The sequence below is a fragment of the Ranitomeya imitator genome, chromosome 6 (assembly GCF_032444005.1).
Source record: "Ranitomeya imitator isolate aRanImi1 chromosome 6, aRanImi1.pri, whole genome shotgun sequence".
In the NCBI taxonomy this organism is placed as follows: Eukaryota; Metazoa; Chordata; class Amphibia; order Anura; family Dendrobatidae; genus Ranitomeya; species Ranitomeya imitator.
This window is the reverse complement of record NC_091287.1, coordinates 268,302,268-268,324,551: the sequence shown is the minus strand read 5'-3', so window position 1 is coordinate 268,324,551 and position 22,284 is coordinate 268,302,268. Positions and strand designations below refer to the sequence as shown.

The 22,284-nt window shown below is 42.3% G+C and overlaps 1 protein-coding gene across 1 annotated transcript in view; it reads left to right on the top strand.

The window, feature by feature from the left end:
- Positions 1 to 22,284, top strand: part of CDH12 (cadherin 12) — a 1,535,982-nt gene that overhangs the window by 965,263 nt on the left and 548,435 nt on the right. The gene's annotated exons all lie outside the window — the stretch shown is intronic.

The window sequence follows — 22,284 nt, the reverse complement described above, 5'->3', positions numbered from 1 at the left end:
AGCACTATATAAAAAAAGAAGAAGAAAGAAAGAATTGTTTTAAACATGCCTGTGGAAATCTCAATTGTCAAGATGCATAGACCAAGAAGGAGTGCCCCTCTACTCAATTGTACCAAGTATAAGGAACTAAAACTAAAGTCAGCATACCGCTTGGTATAAATTCAACTTTTACAGTAGGTGCACATTACCGCTGTGGTCATTAACATAGATTGATTGCTATGATTATGATCAGAGTGACTAGAATCACTTCATTCATTACTCCATCAGCTTCTAGGAGCATATAAGTTTTTTTTCCCCAGTAGACACACTGTTAGTAAAGCAGCCAGGCAGCATTGTATTTTACCTGCAGATAAACCTTATATCTACAGGTAAATTGCATTTTCCAAGATGACAGATACTGTGTCTCAGAATGTTAGAGTCCTGATCATTCTGCTGAAAGATTAAATCTGCAACACTAATTTTGGCTTGTATATTAATAATTTGATGTAGAATATTCACATAAATGTTAAGCATTCTCATATTTTTCAGATTTGTGTAAGGAAAATAAAAGAATATATATTCTGCACTAACATAATTTTGTATTGTATTAATTCATTACTAAATGACCAGGATCATTATATGCATGCCTGGAAGAGTATGTAACTGATTTCCCATCCCCTAAATCGATTGGCATTTAAAATATAAATAATTACTACTGATTAATAACAAATTACAAAAATATTTTCTTTCCATATAAAAAAAATAAAAAATGTTGGTTGAATATTAGTAGGGAAAAGAGAAGAAAAATAGCAGACAGCTTGTCCAAGGGGAATTTGTAGCACAATACACTTTACATAAGACATGATCAAAGTATCAATAAATGACATTTGACACATTCCCCAGAACCTGCCCTGGGCAACATCCGAAACTAACCAATACATTTATTCAGAGCCAAAAATGAGCTTAGACGCCAGGAAGGGAGGAGAAGTAGAATGTTCTTTAGACGTTGTTGAGCTCTATAGATTATATAAACTATACTGCTTTTACTATTCATGTTTTTCTGAAATTGAATTTGGAACATAGTGCTTTATTTCCAAACATGCTCAACCTTTTAGCTCTATAAGGCTAGGGATAACATTTTTGAGTTATCTGCCTTTTAATCTTTAATAAGTCTCAACTGCGGAAAAACCTTTTTGATACATTTATTACAGGGAGAAACGTGCAGAACAATAAAAGGCTATGGCCATGATTTTATGCTCCAATAACTTTAATCAAGCTTGGTTTCTGCACTTTGATGTATATTGGTCTCTTGGTGAACTACAAAAGGATGCATCGCTTTTAGAGTCCAAATCTCCCGGCAAGGCTTGTACTTGTAGTAAATATGCTCGCACTGGATTATATGTCCAAAAACTAATGATGCAACTGGAAGAAAATGTTTTCTTATGCACTCAGTTTAATCTCTCTTTGCGAAATGTGGTTTAGATTAGCATGCTGCTGACAAAGTATTACTTTGGAATAAACATTAATACCATCGTATTCTATTTTTATGGTGTTCATTTTTTGTAATTGGAATCTCATTATTGAGTTGTCATGATCTGGTTCATAAAACGTTATGGTTTTGTTTTCCGTGTTGCACATTGTTTTATTTCATATCTTATGCCACACTTTTACAGTACATCCTGCAGTGCTTTCTTTTTTTGTGCCATTCAGAGATTGCAGAGTCTTAGGTAGTTTCAAGCCTCAATTTAGCTTGACTTATAAGTTCATTAAATAGAAAATTGGGTCTACTAAAGTATTCTAGATAATGTTTCACAATTAATACATCACGTGCATAAGTCATCTCTATTCAAGTAGTGTAGTGTAGAGCAATAAGGGAATAATGGAGTACAAAGCAGACCACAGGTAAAAAGTAGGCATAATACTCCCTGTGCTTACCAGAGTACAGACCTTACATATCCGCAAGGCTCAATTTACCCAATGAAGGCCTGAATGTTGGGTCGTTATAAATGTTGGGTCGTTTTAATCTTTACATCTATTTTTTCTTTGCAGTATGGATCACTATAATAGCTACTTTAAATGGTGACAATGCTTGAAAATTTAACAAGAGTGACACATTTTGTTGGTCAATAAAAGAAGCTTTCCAATTCATTATCATTTTTTTAATAGACAAAGCTGAGATCAGCTACTTCATATTAACAGAAGAACAACTAAAAAAAACAAAAAGAAAAAAGTTCTTTGTGTAGAAGGGATATATATACTTGAGTCTGTGAGTCCATGGGGTATCATTGAGCAGCTTAGCTTCGCTAGCTACTTCTAAATAGTATTTCACTGGCTGAACTAACTTTGGTATATTGATCTCTAAGGGATCCTGCCAGCTTTAATCTTTTGGCCCTAGATTGGGGTCTTATATATATTTTCTTTGTTTCATACACACTGTATATTTTGGGTAACTTATTATGCACTAAGCTTTTTATGTTGGACATTTTTGCTACATGGCGAATCAGTTTGTCTTCTGACATTAGTCTTATGATGAGCGCATGTCATTTGAGCTATGATCCACCCATTGATGTGCTGTCTGTCCCCATGTTCAGAACACAGAGTGCATACCATCGCTGTCACTCCCTAACCTTAGGAAGTTTCCATCAGGCTGTGGCATTTGCTCCTGCTGTCTGCTTTCTGGTGGAATGCAGTATGTATTCCACCACGTCACTTCTGGCCTTATGGTGGAATGCAATACACGCTCCACCATATTACTAAAGGGTGGGCCATGCATATGGATTCAACTGGGTGGGCCATGTATATGGATACACCTAAATAAAATGGGAATGGTTGGTGATATCAACTTCCTCTTTGTGGCACATTAGTATATAGGAGGGGGAAAACATTTCAAGATGGCTGGTGACCATGGCAGCCATTTTGTAGTTGGCCTTTTTGGATCCAACTTTAAAAAATGGCCCACCCAGGTGTATCCATATAAATGGCTCACCCTGTACTTCCGGCCCGGAGCGGTCATGTGACTAGCGCAGCACTTCCAGCTTGACTGGCAGCGCCAACAAAAAAGACAGACTCAATGGTACAAGGGTCAACTGGCAGAAATCCCTGTATCTGGTCAGAGTGTTTGGGAGCTGACTGGAGCCCCTCACTCTTAAAGGGACTCTGTCACCTGAATTTGGCGGGACTGGTTTTGGGTCATATGGGCGGAGTTTTCGGGTGTTTGATTCACCCTTTCCTTACCCGCTGGCTGCATGCTGGCTGCAATATTGGATTGAAGTTCATTCTCTGTCCTCCATAGTACACGCCTGGGAAAGACAAGATTGCTTTGCGCAGGCGTGTACTATGGAGGACAGAGAATGAACTTCAATCCAATATTGCAGCCAGCATGCAGCCAGCGGGTAAGGAATGGGTGAATCAAACACCCGAAAACTCCGCCCATATGACCCAAAACCAGTCCCGCCAAATTCAGGTGACAGGTTCCCTTTAATCCCCTGATGAACCCCTTACTCCAAAAAAAGTGGGGGAAACATGTCGGGATGGGATTCCGTATCTTCTTAAGATAAGTGGTACCATGATTATATACAAGGGGTTTATCAAAGCTCCTATTTTGCTGTCTGCATATTTCTTATCAGCATAAGTGAATAATATTTGAACCTTCATATTACACTTCATTAAATAATGTATATGACTATGGTGATACTGAGATATTATATGTTTATCTGAACCATTTGTGAGAAAAAATAATCTGCTTTGTGTATATTTGCTGCTGAACACCCGACCTGGGCTTTCATTAATTTTGTGGTCAATATCTGATGCTTGTGGGAGTGGAGTTTTTTGGAAAATTTATTATATCAATGAAAATATGTGGACATTTATTGAGTTATTGTAGCCAACGGTTAGTGGCATACTCTGCCCACCATCTATCATGCCCAAAAAATATATTGAGCATATATATAATCCTGTCCATGTACAGCATTATCACACACACTAACAATTTATAGCCATATTGCAGGTTCATCATCTCAAAGCACTTGAGCACTTTATGGGTGTTGGTGACGGCATGGTGAGGGAATTCCTTTAGGTTCAGACAGGGTTAGCACACGTTGAGCGGGGGCCCCATTACGTTCCCCCCATGGTGCTATTTTCCACTGCCAGGTAGGGAAATGGAGTACTAGCTATCTGTTCTCCTCGATTTTTTATAGAAATAAGTTAATATAATTTTGACCTGGTTGAATATTTAGCACCTATGTCTGATCCACATGTGTAGCTTTACAATTTGAGCTTTTAGAGGTACAAAATAAAGCAAATTTTTAGGTCTGTTTTGTTTAAGTCTATGTACTTTATACCAGACCTTAATATATTTATGTGGTTTTTCTCTGTGGTAAGGAAAGACACAGAGGACCATGTGGGGGTCAGTGAGCTGTGGGGAAGGCTGGAGAGGTGAGCAGTGAGGTGAGAATTTGTCATTTTTTTCTGCATCTTAAAGGAGAATTATCACGTCCGATAATGCATTTAGCCTAAAGATATAGATTTATCCTAGAGGTAAATAGAATTTTGATGGAACTGAAAATATGAAACTAAGGAGAAAATTTATGTTATTTGTCCTGACTGAAAGCACATGCCAGCACTTTGACTGACAGCTGGCTTTTCACTAATACACTGCTGAACTGACTGTCAATCAATCCAAGTGCTATAATGTGATTACAGTCACCACTCACTGTGTACTTAGCAGTGCGTGAAGCAGGAGTGGCATGTCTGCATAAATAAAACATTTTCTCCAGGATACCCCACTTCCAGTACAGCCGGTGGGCACCTTGAAAACTATATTAAACTGCAGATGAACTCTACATTTGCAGGTTAATAGCATGATTGGACATGACAAATTCCTTTACCTTTTATTGTAATGGTCATTCAATTTGTGAAGAATAAATTGGCTGCAGATTAAATTTGTATCTCATCAGATCCATGCTATATGTTATCCTAAATATATTTTAAGCTAGTTCAATCAGAAACTGTAAAAAAAAGAAACAGCTGTAGTAAACTTCAATGGTAAGATTCCATTTAATTACATGACTAGTTGTGGTTTTTAATTTTAAGAACATAACATATTTTTTGTGAGAAAAGTACATGTTTTGAGATGTACAAATTGGAGGGACATATATTTTGGGCTTTGAGGACGAAGCTGTATTTTTTCTTTCCATTTTAGCAGCACTACATACCAGGTGATGTAATGTTTTTGTTTTTCTGTTGCATTTTTCTATTTTCTGTTGCATTTTTTTATGAACCATTTGTGCTAACTACATAGCGCCAGCGTTGTAAAGTAAATGTATGGCAGATGGTTCCAAGGTATTAGTGCCCAATTAAATATCGCATCATATTGCTTTAGCACAAATTTTGGGACTCATATCTAAGGGGCATTTTATTAGGTGCTCGTTGTGGATTTCTTCTGCATGTTTTGATACATTTTCAATTTTTTCCTTCCCTTTGATATAAAATGCTGCAGTAAAATGTTCCTATAAAATCAACAGTATTGTCTGTAGTACATTTTGGTATCTGACTTTTTTACAACTTATGCAGTTAGTGGCATTTTTACCAAAATGAAGTCCACTTTAGGTATTTTAAGTTCCCATGATCAGAAATTGGTGAATTTCGTAGGGTGCAGATTTTCTGACACATTTCTACACTTATTGGCTAAATTAAGTGACTTCTTTCATTGCATTGATGAACTCTTATTTTTTAAATTGTTTTAATCACATTTTTCGCCTGTGTTTTTTTTTTCTCTTTTTGATATGTCATGTTTTAAATTAAACTGCTGTAATTTGGAAACTTCTTTAATTTGGCTTGGATAAAACTTTATTAATAAAGTCGTGTGTAAATAACATGCATTTGTACTGTGTTTCCTCTGTGGAATTGCAATCAAAACACATATGAGTTATTTTCCTGTGAATATTCCTTGCCTTGTTCAGGTTTGTAGGGAAAATCTTCAAATAAAAAGCATATTTCCTGCAAGCAAAATTTTAGAAAAAATGTTAAATTCAGTGTAAAAAATGCACCAACTACTCATTATGGGCACAATTATATTAATTCACTAATATTCTGCATGTTATCTTTAAATAAAATAATTATTACAAACATTTATGAAAATAAGATTTTTGCATGAATTAAAAAACAAAAAAAAAGTATGTGTGAATGAAACCTACATGTGATATGAGTGATCTGGAAATAAGACGTTAAATAAAAAAATATTATCATTAGAAATATTATTAGAAATTAAAAAAATATTATTATTTCTATTATTATTATCTGTGTTTTAGAACTGAAGACACTTCAGAAAAACACAGCTATTTTTCCTGAAGTGTCTTTGTCATGTAGTTAGTTGTTTCTAATGTGGCTACCCTCATCTTTTTTATTTATTTTTATTACATAGAAATGCTTGCTTTCAAGCAGCAGCCACCTACAGAATGACCACGTAGCCAACATGGAACATATTCATAGCAAGTTGCTTTGACATTGCTGTGTGCATACTATTTTTTTTTTTAACATTGTTTTTCAAATAGGTTCCAGGCAGAATCCACATGAAATAGACACCATGTGTACATACCCTTAGGGCATTTTCAAATAATAAGAGCACTGGCGCTGCTGATATCACGTACAACACAATGAAACTATACCTCCGAGACAAGTACAATACTGCTAAAACCATACTTTGTGCTCATTGAAAATATGCATCCATTTCCAATAGGTAGAGAACGATAAGTTGAAAACAGGTCCCTTGCCAACAAATAACTGCAATAAAATAAGAGTGAAGACTATTTTTGACATGGTGACTAGAGATGAGCGAATCAGGCAAAATTTAAAGTTTTCTGTTCGCAGACAAGTTCAATTGAATTTTCAATTGAATTGGTCGCAAAATTTGATTAGCTGAGAAGCTATTCTATGCAAGTTGCATGTCCCTTATTATGGCATGGTTTCAAAGGAAAGATGAAAAAAATACAAACAAACACTGAAACTCAGTTTATTTTTAACATTTCCCTTCACATCATTCTTCTTAAGCATTAAATTATAGAACAGCACAAAACAAAACACAGGCCACCTTAACCCTGCTGTTGTCTTCGGTCTGGGGAGACCTATTTTGAACTTTTTGGGGTGTTCAAGATGCGGTTCTGAAACTTGTGGTTGGTTTACTTAAATGAGGATGGGTCAGATGGCCACAGGTTTCAGAGCCGCATCTTGAATATTTTAAAGAATATTGAAGTTCAAGGTCGGTCGTTTTTGACCGAAGACAACAGCAGGGTTAAAAAAGAAAAAAGGCTTAAGCCTCAGATGGTATATCAGAGATATATATACAGTCAAGTTCTTTGAATAAAATAATCAGATACAAACTAATAAGTGTTCCTACTATAGAGGTATCTGAACATATACTGGATGCAGCAGGCACGTATGACAGCATTATTTAGCTATCAAAAGTGTGTACATATGGCACAGCATCTAACCTATCCAATTCTGCAGTTGCACAGGGACTGGACCAACCACAACTATCTACTATACCAAGATTTATAGAAACAATTAAATAGAACAATCATAACTATAAGGTATTTTTTAGAAAGACACTGACAGTGGTGAGAAGGAAATCCCAAACAAAAGGCCTGATTTCACGGGCTATAGTTATTCATATGGTAGACAGATGCAGAAAATACAATGTATTATGGATGAGGAGGCTTCCACACCCCATAAAGTTTATTTAAAAGGAGAATTAAAAGGAACGCTCTCTGTTGTGAATTCTGTGGCAGAGCTCCCTCCTGTGGTCACAAGTGGTACTTCGGCTGATTCTCTCTGTGAGCTTCCGTTGGTGGAGGAGAGTGGTACTGCGGCTTCTGAGTTTCCTTCCTCCGGTGATGTGGTGAAGTCGTTAGGTGCTGCTCTATTTAACTCCACCTAGTGCTTTGATCCTGGCCTCCAGTCAATGTTCTAGTATTGGACCTGTTTCCTCCTGGATCGTTCCTGTGGCCTGCTGCTCTGCATAGCTAAGTTCCGCTTTGCTATTTTGTTTGCTGTTTTTTTCCGTCCAGCTTGTCTATTTGTTTTTTCTTGCTTGCTGGAAGCTCTGGGACGCAGAGGGTGTACCTCCGTGCCGTTAGTTCGGTACGGAGGGTCTTTTTGCCCCCTTTGCGTGGTTGTTTGTAGGGTTTTGTGTTGACCGCAAAGTTACCTTTCCTATCCTCGCTCTGTTTAGTAAGTCGGGCCTCACTTTGCTAAATCTATTTCATCTCTACGTTTGTCTTTTCATCTTAACTCACAGTCATTATATGTGGGGGCTGCCTTTTCCTTTGGGGTATTTCTCTGAGGCAAGGTAGGCTTATTTTCTATCTTCAGGCTAGCTAGTTTCTCAGGCTGTGCCGAGTTGCATAGGGAGCGTTAGGCACAATCCACGGCTGCCTCTAGTGTGGTTTGAGAGGATTAGGGATTGCGGTCAGCAGAGTTCCCACGTCTCAGAGCTCGTTCTATGTTTTTGGGTTATTGTCAGATCACTGTATGTGCTCTGACTTCTATGTCCATTGTGGTACTGAATTACCTCATCATAACAGTAGTGGAGGCCAAAAGTACTAATGATTCTCAATAGAGGGAAAAAAGAAGTTCTGAGACCATTTTTTTTCTCTGCACTGTGTTTTGCCTTTTTTTTCCCCTAGACATTTGGGTGGTTCAGTACACAGGTGTAGCGATGGACATTAAAGGTCTGTCTTCATGTGTGGATCAGCTCTCGGCAAGAGTACAAAAGATTCAAGACACTATTGATCAGAAATCTATGTTAGAACCAAGAATTCCTATTCCTGATTTGTTTTTTGGAGATAGAACTAAATTTCTGAGTTTCAAAAATAATTGTAAACTATTTCTGGCCTTGAAACCTCGCTCCTCTGGTGACCCAGTTCAACAACATAGTAACATAGTAACATAGTAACATAGTTAGTAAGGCCGAAAAAAGACATTTGTCCATCCAGTTCAGCCTATATTCCATCATAATAAATACCCAGATCTACGTCCTTCTACAGAACCTAATAATTGTATGATACAATATTGTTCTGCTCCAGGAAGACATCCAGGCCTCTCTTGAACCCCTCGACTGAGTTCGCCATCACCACCTCCTCAGGCAAGCAATTCCAGATTCTCACTGCCCTAACAGTAAAGAATCCTCTTCTATGTTGGTGGAAAAACCTTCTCTCCTCCAGACGCAAAGAATGCCCCCTTGTGCCCGTCACCTTCCTTGGTATAAACAGATCCCCAGCGAGATATTTGTATTGTCCCCTTATATACTTATACATGGTTATTAGATCGCCCCTCAGTCGTCTTTTTTCTAGACTAAATAATCCTAATTTCGCTAATCTATCTGGGTATTGTAGTTCTCCCATCCCCTTTATTAATTTTGTTGCCCTCCTTTGTACTCTCTCTAGTGCCATTATATCCTTCCTGAGCACCGGTGCCCAAAACTGGACACAGTACTCCATGTGCGGTCTAACTAGGGATTTGTACAGAGGCAGTATAATGCTCTCATCATGTGTATCCAGACCTCTTTTAATGCACCCCATGATCCTGTTTGCCTTGGCAGCTGCTGCCTGGCACTGGCTGCTCCAGGTAAGTTTATCATTAACTAGGATCCCCAAGTCCTTCTCCCTGTCAGATTTACCCAGTGGTTTCCTGTTCAGTGTGTAATGGTGATATTGATTCCCTCTTCCCATGTGTATAACCTTACATTTATCATTGTTAAACCTCATCTGCCACCTTTCAGCCCAAGTTTCCAACTTATCCAGATCCATCTGTAGCAGAATACTATCTTCTCTTGTATTAACTGCTTTACATAGTTTTGTATCATCTGCAAATATCGATATTTTACTGTGTAAACCTTCTACCAGATCATTAATGAATATGTTGAAGAGAACAGGTCCCAATACTGACCCCTGCGGTACCCCACTGGTCACAGCGACCCAGTTAGAGACTATACCATTTATAACCACCCTCTGCTTTCTATCACTAAGCCAGTTACTAACCCATTTACACACATTTTCCCCCAGACCAAGCATTCTCATTTTGTGTACCAACCTCTTGTGCGGCACGGTATCAAACGCTTTGGAAAAATCGAGATATACCACGTCCAATGACTCACCGTGGTCCAGCCTATAGCTTACCTCTTCATAAAAACTGATTAGATTGGTTTGACAGGAGCGATTTCTCATAAACCCATGCTGATATGGAGTTAAACAGTTATTCTCATTGAGATAATCCAGAATAACATCCCTCAGAAACCCTTCAAATATTTTACCAACAATAGAGGTTAGACTTACTGGCCTATAATTTCCAGGTTCACTTTTAGAGCCCTTTTTGAATATTGGCACCACATTTGCTATGCGCCAGTCCTGCGGAACAGACCCTGTCGCTATAGAGTCACTAAAAATAAGAAATAATGGTTTATCTATTACATTACTTAGTTCTCTTAGTACTCGTGGGTGTATGCCATCCGGACCCGGAGATTTATCTATTTTAATCTTATTTAGCCGGTTTCGCACCTCTTCTTGGGTTAGATTGGTGACCCTTAATATAGGGTTTTCATTGTTTCTTGGGATTTCACCTAGCATTTCATTTTCCACCGTGAATACCGTGGAGAAGAAGGTGTTTAATATGTTAGCTTTTTCCTCGTCATCTACAACCATTCTTTCCTCACTATTTTTTAAGGGGCCTACATTTTCAGTTTTTATTCTTTTACTATTGATATAGTTGAAGAACAGTTTGGGATTAGTTTTACTCTCCTTAGCAATGTGCTTCTCTGTTTCCTTTTTGGCAGCTTTAATTAGTTTTTTAGATAAAGTATTTTTCTCCCTATAGTTTTTTAGAGCTTCAATGGTGCCATCCTGCTTTAGTAGTGCAAATGCTTTCTTTTTACTGTTAATTGCCTGTCTTACTTCTTTGTTTAGCCACATTGGGTTTTTCCTATTTCTAGTCCTTTTATTCCCACAAGGTATAAACCGCTTACACTGCCTATTTAGGATGTTCTTAAACATTTCCCATTTATTATCTGTATTCTTATTTCTGAGGATATTGTCCCAGTCTACCAGATTAAGGGCATCTCTAAGCTGTTCAAACTTTGCCTTCCTAAAGTTCAGTGTTTTTGTGACTCCCTGACAAGTCCCCCTAGTGAAAGACAGGTGAAACTGCACAATATTGTGGTCGCTATTTCCTAAATGCCCGACCACCTGCAGATTTGTTATTCTGTCAGGTCTATTAGATAGTATTAGGTCTAAAAGTGCTGCTCCTCTGGTTGGATTCTGCACCAATTGTGAAAGATAATTTTTCTTGGTTATTAGCAGAAACCTGTTGCCTTTATGGGTTTCACAGGTTTCTGTTTCCCAGTTAATATCCGGGTAGTTAAAGTCCCCCATAACCAGGACCTCATTATGGGTTGCAGCTTCATCTATCTGCTTTAGAAGTAGACTTTCCATGCTTTCTGTTATATTTGGGGGTTTGTAACAGACCCCAATGAGAATTTTGTTACCATTTTTCCCTCCATGAATTTCAACCCATATGGACTCGACATCCTCATTCCCTTCGCTAATATCCTCCCTTAAAGTGGACTTTAGACAAGACTTTACATAGAGACAAACCCCTCCTCCTCTCCGATTTTTACGATCCTTTCTAAACAGACTGTAACCCTGTAAGTTAACTGCCCAGTCATAGCTTTCATCTAACCATGTCTCGGTTATTCCCACTATGTCAAAGTTACCTGTAGATATTTCTGCTTCTAGTTCTTCCATCTTGTTTGTCAGGCTTCTGGCGTTTGCGAGCATGCAGTTTAGAGGATTTTGTTTTGTTCCAATCTCCTCACTGTGGATTGTTTTAGAAATGTTCTTACCTCCCTTCTGAGTATGTTTTCCTGGGTCGTCTTTGTTCGAGTCTAATGTTTTTCTTCCCGTCCCCTCTTCTTCTAGTCTAACGCCCTCCTGATGAGTGTAGCGAGTCTTCTGGCGAATGTGTGTTTCCCAGGTTTGTTGAGGTGTAGTCCGTCTCTGGCGAGGAGTCCATCATACCAGTAATTCACACCGTGGTCCAGGAATCCAAATCCTTGTTGTCTGCACCATCGTCTTAGCCAGTTGTTTGCATCAAGGATCCTGTTCCATCTCCTGGTGCCATGCCCGTCTACTGGAAGGATAGAAGAAAAAACTACCTGTGCATCCAGTTCCTTTACTTTCTTCCCCAACTCTTCAAAGTCCTTGCAGATTGTCGGTAGGTCCTTCCTTGCCGTGTCATTGGTGCCAACATGTATCAGAAGAAATGGGTGGACGTCCTTGGAGCTGAAGAGCTTTGGTATCCTATCGGTCACATCCTTGATCATCGCACCTGGAAGGCAGCATACTTCTCTTGCAGTTATGTCCGGTCTGCAGATGGCTGCTTCTGTGCCTCTCAGTAGTGAGTCTCCCACCACCACCACTCTTCGTTGTTTCTTGGCTGTACTTTTTGCTGTCACTTGTTGCTGTGTGCCCTTTTCTTTTTTGCTTGCTGGTATTGCTTCATTCTTAGGTGTGCCATCTTCATCCTCTACAAAGATTTGATATCGGTTCTTCAGTTGTGTGGTTGGTGATTTCTCCATGGTCTTCTTGCTTCTTTTGGTCACATGCTTCCACTCATCTGCTTTTGGAGGTTCTCTGACACTTTTTTCACCTTCTGTGACCAGTAGAGATGCTTCTGTTCTGTCTAGAAAGTCTTCATTCTCTTTGATGAGTTTCAAAGTTGCTATTCTTTCTTCCAGACCCCGCACCTTTTCTTCTAAAAGGGCCACTAGTCTACACTTCTGACAGGTGAAATTGGATTCTTCTTCTGGTCGATCTGTGAACATGTAGCACATGCTGCAGCTCACCATGTAGGTTGTCACATCTGCCATGTTGCTCCTAGATCCTGCTGACTTGCTGTGTGTTTTCCTTCTTGTGTAATCTACTCAGCCAAGCTCTCTTGCAATAATGTCCTACAGGCAAAAATTCGGCGCGCGGTTTGGTGATGCTTTCGAAGCAGCTGGTCCCGGCTGTACCCAACGATCTTCTAGCTTAGGGAGACTTCGCTTCTCCCAGAAGGCACCTGGAATATGCAAATTAGCCTCCTGAAGCTTGAATCCCTGGTTTGGTGATGCTTTCGAAGCAGCTGGTCCCGGCTGTACCCAACGATCTTCTAGCTTAGGGAGACTTCGCTTCTCCCAGAAGGCACCTGGAATATGCAAATTAGCCTCCTGAAGCTTGAATCCCTGGTTTGGTGATGCTTTCGAAGCAGCTGGTCCCGGCTGTACCCAACGATCTTCTAGCTTAGGGAGACTTCGCTTCTCCCAGAAGGCACCTGGAATATGCAAATTAGCCTCCTGAAGCTTGAATCCCTGGTTTGGTGATGCTTTCGAAGCAGCTGGTCCCGGCTGTACCCAACGATCTTCTAGCTTAGGGAGACTTCGCTTCTCCCAGAAGGCACCTGGAATATGCAAATTAGCCTCCTGAAGCTTGAATCCCTGGTTTGGTGATGCTTTCGAAGCAGCTGGTCCCGGCTGTACCCAACGATCTTCTAGCTTAGGGAGACTTCGCTTCTCCCAGAAGGCACCTGGAATATGCAAATTAGCCTCCTGAAGCTTGAATCCCTGGTTTGGTGATGCTTTCGAAGCAGCTGGTCCCGGCTGTACCCAACGATCTTCTAGCTTAGGGAGACTTCGCTTCTCCCAGAAGGCACCTGGAATATGCAAATTAGCCTCCTGAAGCTTGAATCCCTGGTTTGGTGATGCTTTCGAAGCAGCTGGTCCCGGCTGTACCCAACGATCTTCTAGCTTAGGGAGACTTCGCTTCTCCCAGAAGGCACCTGGAATATGCAAATTAGCCTCCTGAAGCTTGAATCCCTGGTTTGGTGATGCTTTCGAACAAGTTTTGATCATTGTTTCTTTTTTACGTGGCGACCCTCAGGACTGGGCATTTTCTCTTGCGCCAGGATATCCTGCATTAAGTAATATCGATGCGTTTTTCCTGGCGCTCGGATTGCTGTACGATGAACCTAATTCAGTGGATCAGGCAGAGAAGAATTTGCTGGCTCTGTGTCAGGCTCAGGATGATATAGAGGTATATTGTCAGAAATTTAGAAAGTGGTCCGTACTCACTCAATGGAATGAAGGTGCGCTCGCAGCTATTTTCAGAAAGGGTCTCTCTGAAGCCCTTAAGGATGTCATGGTGGGATTTCCTATGCCTGCTGGTTTGAATGAGTCTATGTCTTTGGCTATTCAGATCGGTCGACGCTTGCGTGAGCGTAAATCTGTGCACCATTTGGCGGTATTACCTGAGCTTAAACCTGAGCCTATGCAGTGCGATAGGACTTTGACCAGAGTTGAACAGCAAGAACACAAACGTCTGAATGGGCTGTGTTTCTACTGTGGTGATTCCACTCATGCTATCTCTGATTGTCCTAAGCACACTAAGCGGTTCGCTAGGTCTGCCACCATTGGTACGGTACAGTCAAAATTTATTTTGTCCGTTACCTTGATCTGCTCTTTGTCATCGTATTCTGTCATGGCATTTGTGGATTCAGGCGCTGCCCTGAATTTGATGGACTTGGAGTATGCTAGGCGTTGTGGGTTTTTCTTGGAGCCCTTGCAGTGTCCTATTCCATTGAGAGGAATTGATGCTATGCCTTTGGCCAAGAATAAGCCTCAGTACTGGACCCAGCTTACCATGTGCATGGCTCCTGCACATCAGGAGGTTATTCGCTTTCTGGTGTTGCATAATCTGCATGATGTGGTCGTGTTGGGGTTGCCATGGCTACAAGTCCATAATCCAGTATTAGATTGGAAATCCATGTCTGTGTCCAGCTGGGGTTGTAAGGGGGTACATGGTGATGTCCCATTTCTGACTATTTCGTCATCCACCCCTTCTGAGGTTCCAGAGTTCTTGTCTGACTACCGGGATGTATTTGATGAGCCCAAGTCCGATACCCTACCTCCGCATAGGGATTGTGATTGTGCTATCGATTTGATTCCTGGTAGTAAATTCCCAAAAGGTCGATTGTTTAATTTGTCTGTGCCTGAGCACGCCGCTATGCGGAGTTATGTGAAGGAGTCCTTGGAGAAGGGGCATATTCGCCCATCATCGTCGCCATTAGGAGCAGGGTTCTTTTTTGTAGCCAAGAAGGATGGTTCGCTGAGACCTTGTATAGATTACCGCCTTCTAAATAAGATCACAGTTAAATTTCAGTACCCCTTGCCGTTGTTATCTGATTTGTTTGCTCGGATTAAGGGGGCCAGTTGGTTCACCAAGATAGATCTTCGTGGTGCATATAATCTTGTGCGTATTAAGCGAGGCGATGAATGGAAAACTGCATTTAATACGCCCGAGGGCCATTTTGAGTATCTAGTAATGCCATTCGGACTTGCCAATGCTCCATCAGTGTTTCAGTCCTTTATGCATGACATCTTCCGAGAGTACCTGGATAAATTCCTGATTGTGTACTTGGATGACATTTTGATCTTCTCAGATGATTGGGAGTCTCATGTGAAGCAGCTCAGAATGGTGTTTCAGGTCCTGCGTGCTAATTCTTTGTTTGTGAAGGGATCAAAGTGTCTCTTTGGTGTTCAGAAGGTTTCATTTTTGGGGTTCATCTTTTCCTTTTCTACTATCGAGATGGACCCTGTTAAGGTCCAAGCCATCCATGATTGGACTCAGCCGACATCTCTGAAAAGTCTGCAAAAGTTCCTGGACTTTGCTAATTTTTATCGTCGCTTCATCTGCAATTTTTCTAGTATTGCTAAACCATTGACCGATTTGACCAAGAAGGGTGCTGATGTGGTCAATTGGACTTCTGCTGCTGTGGAAGCTTTTCAAAAGTTGAAGCGTCGTTTTTCTTCTGCCCCTGTGTTGTGTCAACCAGATGTTTCGCTTCCATTCCAGGTCGAGGTTGATGCTTCTGAGATTGGAGCAGGGGCTGTTTTGTCGCAGAGAAGTTCTGATTGCTCGGTGATGAAACCATGCGCCTTCTTTTCCAGGAAGTTTTCGCCTGCTGAGCAAAATTATGATGTGGGCAATCGAGAGTTGCTGGCCATGAAGTGGGCATTCGAGGAGTGGCGTCATTGGCTTGAAGGAGCTAAGCATCGCGTGGTGGTCTTGACTGATCATAAGAACTTGACTTATCTCGAGTCTGCCAAGCGGTTGAATCCTAGACAGGCTCGTTGGTCGCTGTTTTTTGCCCGTTTTGACTTTGTGATTTCGTACCTTCCGGGCTCTAAAACTGTGAAGGCGGATGCTCTGTCTAGGAGTTTTGTGCCCGACTCTCCGGGTTTATCTGAGCCGGCGGGTATCCTCAAAGAGGGAGTAATTGTGTCTGCCATCTCCCCTGATTTGCGGCGGGTGCTGCAAAAATTTCAGGCTAATAAACCTGGTCGTTGCCCAGCGGAGAAACTGTTTGTCCCTGATAGGTGGACAAATAAAGTTATCTCTGAGGTTCATTGTTCGGTGTTGGCTGGTCATCCTGGAATCTTTGGTACCAGAGAGTTGGTGGCTAGATCCTTTTGGTGGCCATCTGTGTCGCGGGATGTGCGTTCTTTTGTGCAGTCCTGTGGGATTTGTGCTCGGGCTAAGCCCTGCTGTTCTCGTGCCAGTGGGTTGCTTTTGCCCTTGCCGGTCCCGAAGAGGCCTTGGACACATATCTCTATGGATTTTATTTCAGATCTTCCCGTCTCTCAAAAGATGTCAGTCATTTGGGTGGTCTGTGATCGCTTCTCTAAGATGGTCCATTTGGTACCCTTGTCTAAAATACCTTCCTCCTCTGATTTGGTGCCATTGTTCTTCCAGCATGTGGTTCGTTTACATGGCATTCCAGAGAATATCGTTTCTGACAGAGGTTCCCAGTTTGTTTCGAGGTTTTGGCGAGCCTTTTGTGGTAGGATGGGCATTGACTTGTCTTTTTCCTCGGCTTTCCATCCTCAGACTAATGGCCAGACCGAACGAACCAATCAGACCTTGGAAACATATCTGAGATGCTTTGTTTCTGCTGATCAGGATGACTGGGTGTCCTTTTTGCCTTTGGCTGAGTTCGCCCTTAATAATCGGGCCAGCTCGGCTACCTTGGTTTCGTCGTTTTTCTGCAACTCTGGGTTCCATCCTCATTTCTCTTCAGGGCAGGTTGAGTCTTCGGACTGTCCTGGTGTGGATACTGTGGTGGACAGGTTGCAGCAGATTTGGACTCATGTAGTGGACAATTTGACCTTGTCCCAGGAGAAGGCTCAACGTTTCGCTAATCGCAGACGCTGTGTGGGTCCCCGACTTCGTGTTGGGGATTTGGTTTGGTTATCTTCTCGTCATATTCCTATGAAGGTTTCCTCTCCTAAGTTTAAACCTCGCTTCATTGGTCCGTATAGGATTTCTGAGGTTCTTAATCCTGTGTCTTTTTGTCTGACCCTTCCAGATTCTTTTTCCATACATAACGTATTCCATAGGTCATTGTTGCGGAGATACGTGGCACCTATGGTTCCATCTGTTGATCCTCCTGCCCCGGTTTTGGTGGAGGGGGAGTTGGAGTATATTGTGGAGAAGATTTTGGATTCTCGTCTTTCAAGACGGAAACTCCAGTATCTGGTTAAGTGGAAGGGTTGTGCTCAGGAAGATAATTCCTGGGTCTTTGCCTCTGATGTCCATGCTCCCGATCTTGTTCGTGCCTTTCATATGGCTCATCCTGGTCGTCCTGGGGGCTCTGGTGAGGGTTCGGTGACCCCTCCTCAAGGGGGGGTACTGTTGTGAATTCTGTGGCAGAGCTCCCTCCTGTGGTCACAAGTGGTACTTCGGCTGATTCTCTCTGTGAGCTTCCGTTGGTGGAGGAGAGTGGTACTGCGGCTTCTGAGTTTCCTTCCTCAGGTGATGTGGTGAAGTCGTTAGGTGCTGCTCTATTTAACTCCCCCTAATGCTTTGATCCTGGCCTCCAGTCAATGTTCTAGTATTGGACCTGTTTCCTTCTGGATCGTTCCTGTGGCCTGCTGCTCTGCATAGCTAAGTTCCGCTTTGCTATTTTGTTTGCTGTTTTTTTCCGTCCAGCTTGTCTATTTGTTTTTTCTTGCTTGCTGGAAGCTCTGGGATGCAGAGGGTGTACCTCCGTGCCGTTAGTTCGGTATGGAGGGTCTTTTTGCCCCCTTTGCGTGGTTGTTTGTAGGGTTTTGTGTTGACCGCAAAGTTACCTTTCCTATCCTCGCTCTGTTTAGTATGTCGGGCCTCACTTTGCTAAATCTATTTCATCTCTACGTTTGTCTTTTCATCTTAACTCACAGTCATTATATGTGGGGGCTGCCTTTTCCTTTGGGGTATTTCTCTGAGGCAAGGTAGGCTTATTTTCTATCTTCAGGCTAGCTAGTTTCTCAGGCTGTGCCGAGTTGCATAGGGAGCGTTAGGCGCAATCCACGGCTGCCTCTAGTGTGGTTGGAGAGGATTAGGGATTGCGGTCAGCAGAGTTCCCACGTCTCAGAGCTCGTTCTATGTTTTTGGGTTATTGTCAGATCACTGTATGTGCTCTGACTTCTATGTCCATTGTGGTACTGAATTACCTCATCATAACAGCTCTCACCCAATAGAAGATATCATTCCAGTCCAGGGAGTATATTAAGCTTGATGGTTCAATCCAGGAAGACAGAGACAGAAGTCTAGCCCTATAGATCCATATCAGGGCTATCTCATACTTTTTTCCCAGACTTAAGCCCTGAAAAGAGCTGTCGACATCTAGCCCTGTTATGGAGGCCCTGCACTATCTATTTGTGCTTCCCAATGTGTTTCATCAATTCAGAATCCTCAGGGGACTTAGAGCACATGCAGGGTTTCCCACAATGGTACCGAGTGAAATGGGCAACTCCGTCCTATGCTCTTTCTGTTGTAGCAGAGAGCATGATTGTTAAGGCTAAGTACTTATATGGTGGACAAACAATAAACATCTGATTAAAATCAATGCTAAATTTGCCAGTCAAATCCTAAAGGAAGTCACATTAAACACCTATAAATGATGTTTATACCTGGAACGCACGCTGACATTTTCTCAAACATGTAGAATACGCTACTCTCCATAGTACATCCACCTTTAGTAGTCATTCCTCCGGGTGATGTTCCTTCTAGACCAATATTAGTAAATATATAGATATAAAGTCCAGGGGGCTCAAGTGAATCTCACATTTATATCTATATATTTTCGAATATTGGTCTTGGCTTGCATTTATTCCTATATTTCCATATGATATTGCATAGAAATGCTTATAAAATGCCTGCTTTGACCTTAGCTGTGATTTGTGCTTTTGTCTCTGGATTCTCCCATGAGTCATTTAATTTTTTTCACTTTACTATATAATATATTTTCTCTCTTGGGAGGTACCAAAGGCATGCCCCAGCATCTTCCAGTTACTTTCTTTGTGTCCAGCACGCACTTTAGTTATATGTACCCTACATTTTATAAGGATCCTGCTTTTCTCAATGTTATAATTCTGTGCATTTGCCTCTCTATCAAATTATGTCATCCTACAGGGTGATGCCTTAAGGTACCGTCACACTTTAGCGACGCTGCAGCGATACCGACAACGATCCGGATCGCTGCAGCGTCGCTGTTTGGTCGCTGGAGAGCTGTCACACAGACAGCTCTCCAGCGACCAACGATCAGGGGAAAGACTTCGGCATCATTGAAACTGTCTTCAACTATGCCGAAGTCCCCGGGTAACCAGGGTAAACATCGGGTTACTAAGCGCAGGGCCGCGCTTAGTAACCCGATGTTTACCCTGGTTACCATCGTTAAAGTAAAAAAAACAACCGCTACATACTTACCTACCGCTGTCTGTCCCCGGCGCTGGGCTTCTCTGCTCTGGCTGTGTCTTGGAAACTCTCCCATGAAACTTTCCACACCATAAAGATGTCATCTCTATAGTGGGTACAGATGTCAAATTTGGCAGTCTCCTGCATGCAATTCCCAAATGCATGGGTTTCATCCAACCAGTCCAGGAAGATGGTCAGGTGCATATGGACTGCCCATGGCTGAGCAGAGTGGGCAAAGGTGGGATTTATTGTGTCTTTCTTGTCGGACAGGGCGTTGGAATGGGCTTCGCCGCTATGGGAGCGTGGTGATCATGTGGTGCAGAGTCCTTCGCTGTTCTTGAGCACTCTGAAACAGGTCTTTTTAGGACCTCAAGTCACCCATGATACTGCACTCTAACTGCTGGCATTAACTCAGGGTGAGTCCTTAGTCAGCCATTTTGCCATCCACTTCCACATTTTAGCTTCTGAGCTGGAGTGGTCGGATAAAGCCCTTATCCCCATATTTTGGAAGGGGCTGGCTGATCACGTGAAGGACGCTCTGGCCACTAGGGAGATTCCTGCCACACTGGAGGAGTTAATGACTGTCTCTACTCGTACTGACCTCCGTTTTAACGAGCGGAGGTTAGAATGAGCCCAGTGTAGGCAGAGGATTCAGCTGGCTCCTTCCTTCGCCAAACCTCTGGAATCTCCGATCCTGGTTCCTGAGTCCCATGAGGCCATGGAAAACGAGGAAACGAGGAAAACGTCGAGGAAACGTCAGCATTTAGTGGTAGTGGGTGGAGGTACACTAGACACGACGACATTTGCCTCCAAATTGTCCTTTAAGGGGACAATTATTATAGGCTCATCCTCCCACTCGGTAGAGCTCTGCGTGGATTCTGGGGCGGAGGGCAATTTTATGTCTTCTGCCTTCGTCCAACGTCACGCAATACCCCTGGTTATGCTAGCTCAACCAGTAACGGTACGAGTGGTGAATGAGTCGACACTGCCCTCACAGATAACACACCAGACCATCCCTATTATTCTGTCCATGTCGTCATCCTATCAGGAGATTATATCTCTGCTCATCATTCCTGAGGGAATTGATGAGGTCCTGGCGGGAATACATTGGCTGCGGTACCACTCTCCTTATATCGAGTGGTCCACAGGCAGAATTCTGGGATGGGGTGAATCTTGTGGGGGTAGGTGTCAGAGGGAGTGCATTCAGGTTGCTACTACAGAGGTTCCCGCAGATTTATCCTCTCTCCCCAAGCAATATTGGTCTTATGCAGACGTTTTCTCCAAAAAGGTGGTGGAGACCCTTCCGCCCCATCGCCCTTATGACTGTCCTATTGAACTCTTGCCTGGTGCTGAGCCTCCCCAGGGTCGAGTTTATCCATTATCTCTCCCGGAGATGGAGGCAATGTCACAGTACATCCAGGCAAATCTGGCAAGAGGATTCATTAGGAAGTCAGTGTCACTTGCTGGGGCAGGGTTCCTTTTTGTGCAGAAGAAGAATGGGGAATTGCGTCCATGCATAGACTACAGGTGTCTTAATGCCATCACCGTAAAGAATAAGTATCCTTTGCCCTTGATATCTAAGCTCTTTGATAGGCTTTGGGGAGCAAGGGTATTTACTAAATTAGATCTGCGGGGTGCTTACAGCCTGATTCGCATCCTGCAGGGGACGAATGTTAGATGGCTTTTAACACCAGGGATGGGCACTTTGAGTTTTTGGTGATGCCCTTCGGGCTCTGTAATGCCCCAGCCGTTTTCCAAGACTTTGTGAACGACATCTTCCGGGATATGCTCTTCACCTCGGTCGTAGTCTATCTGGATGATATTCTCATCTACTCTCCAGATATTGACTCCCACCGGAGAGATGTTTGCAAAGTCTTCGACCTCCTACGGGCAAACTCCCTCTATGCCAAGTTGGAGAAGTGTATGTTCGAGCAGAAGTCCTTACCATTCCTAGACTATATCATCTCCGCCCAGGGATTGGCTATGGATCCTGCCAAACTACAGGCTGTGATGGACTGGCAGGAACCCCATTCTCCTAAAGTGGTGCAGCGCTTTATGGGGTTCATTAATTATTGTCACCAGTTCATTCCGCACTTCTCAACTTTGGTAGCTCCCTTGGTTGCCCTCACCAAGAAAGGGGCAAATCCCAAATTGTGGTCTGAGGAGGTCTCCAAGGCCTTTAACTCCATAAGGTCACACTTCGCTAGCACTAACATCCTACATCGCCCCGATGTAGATAAGCCATTTATCATGGAGGTGGATGCCTCATCTGTTGGTGCTGGAGCAGTCCTCTTCCAAAAGGATGCTAAAGGTCGGAAGCATCCTTGCTTCTTCTTTTCTAAGACCTTCTCACCAGCAGAGAGGAATTATTCCATTGGGGACAGGGAGTTGCTAGCCATGAAGTTGGCTTTCTCGGAATGGAGACATCTCTTGGAGGGGGCTCGTTTTCCCTTCCAAGTCTTCACAGATCATAAAAATTTGGTGTATC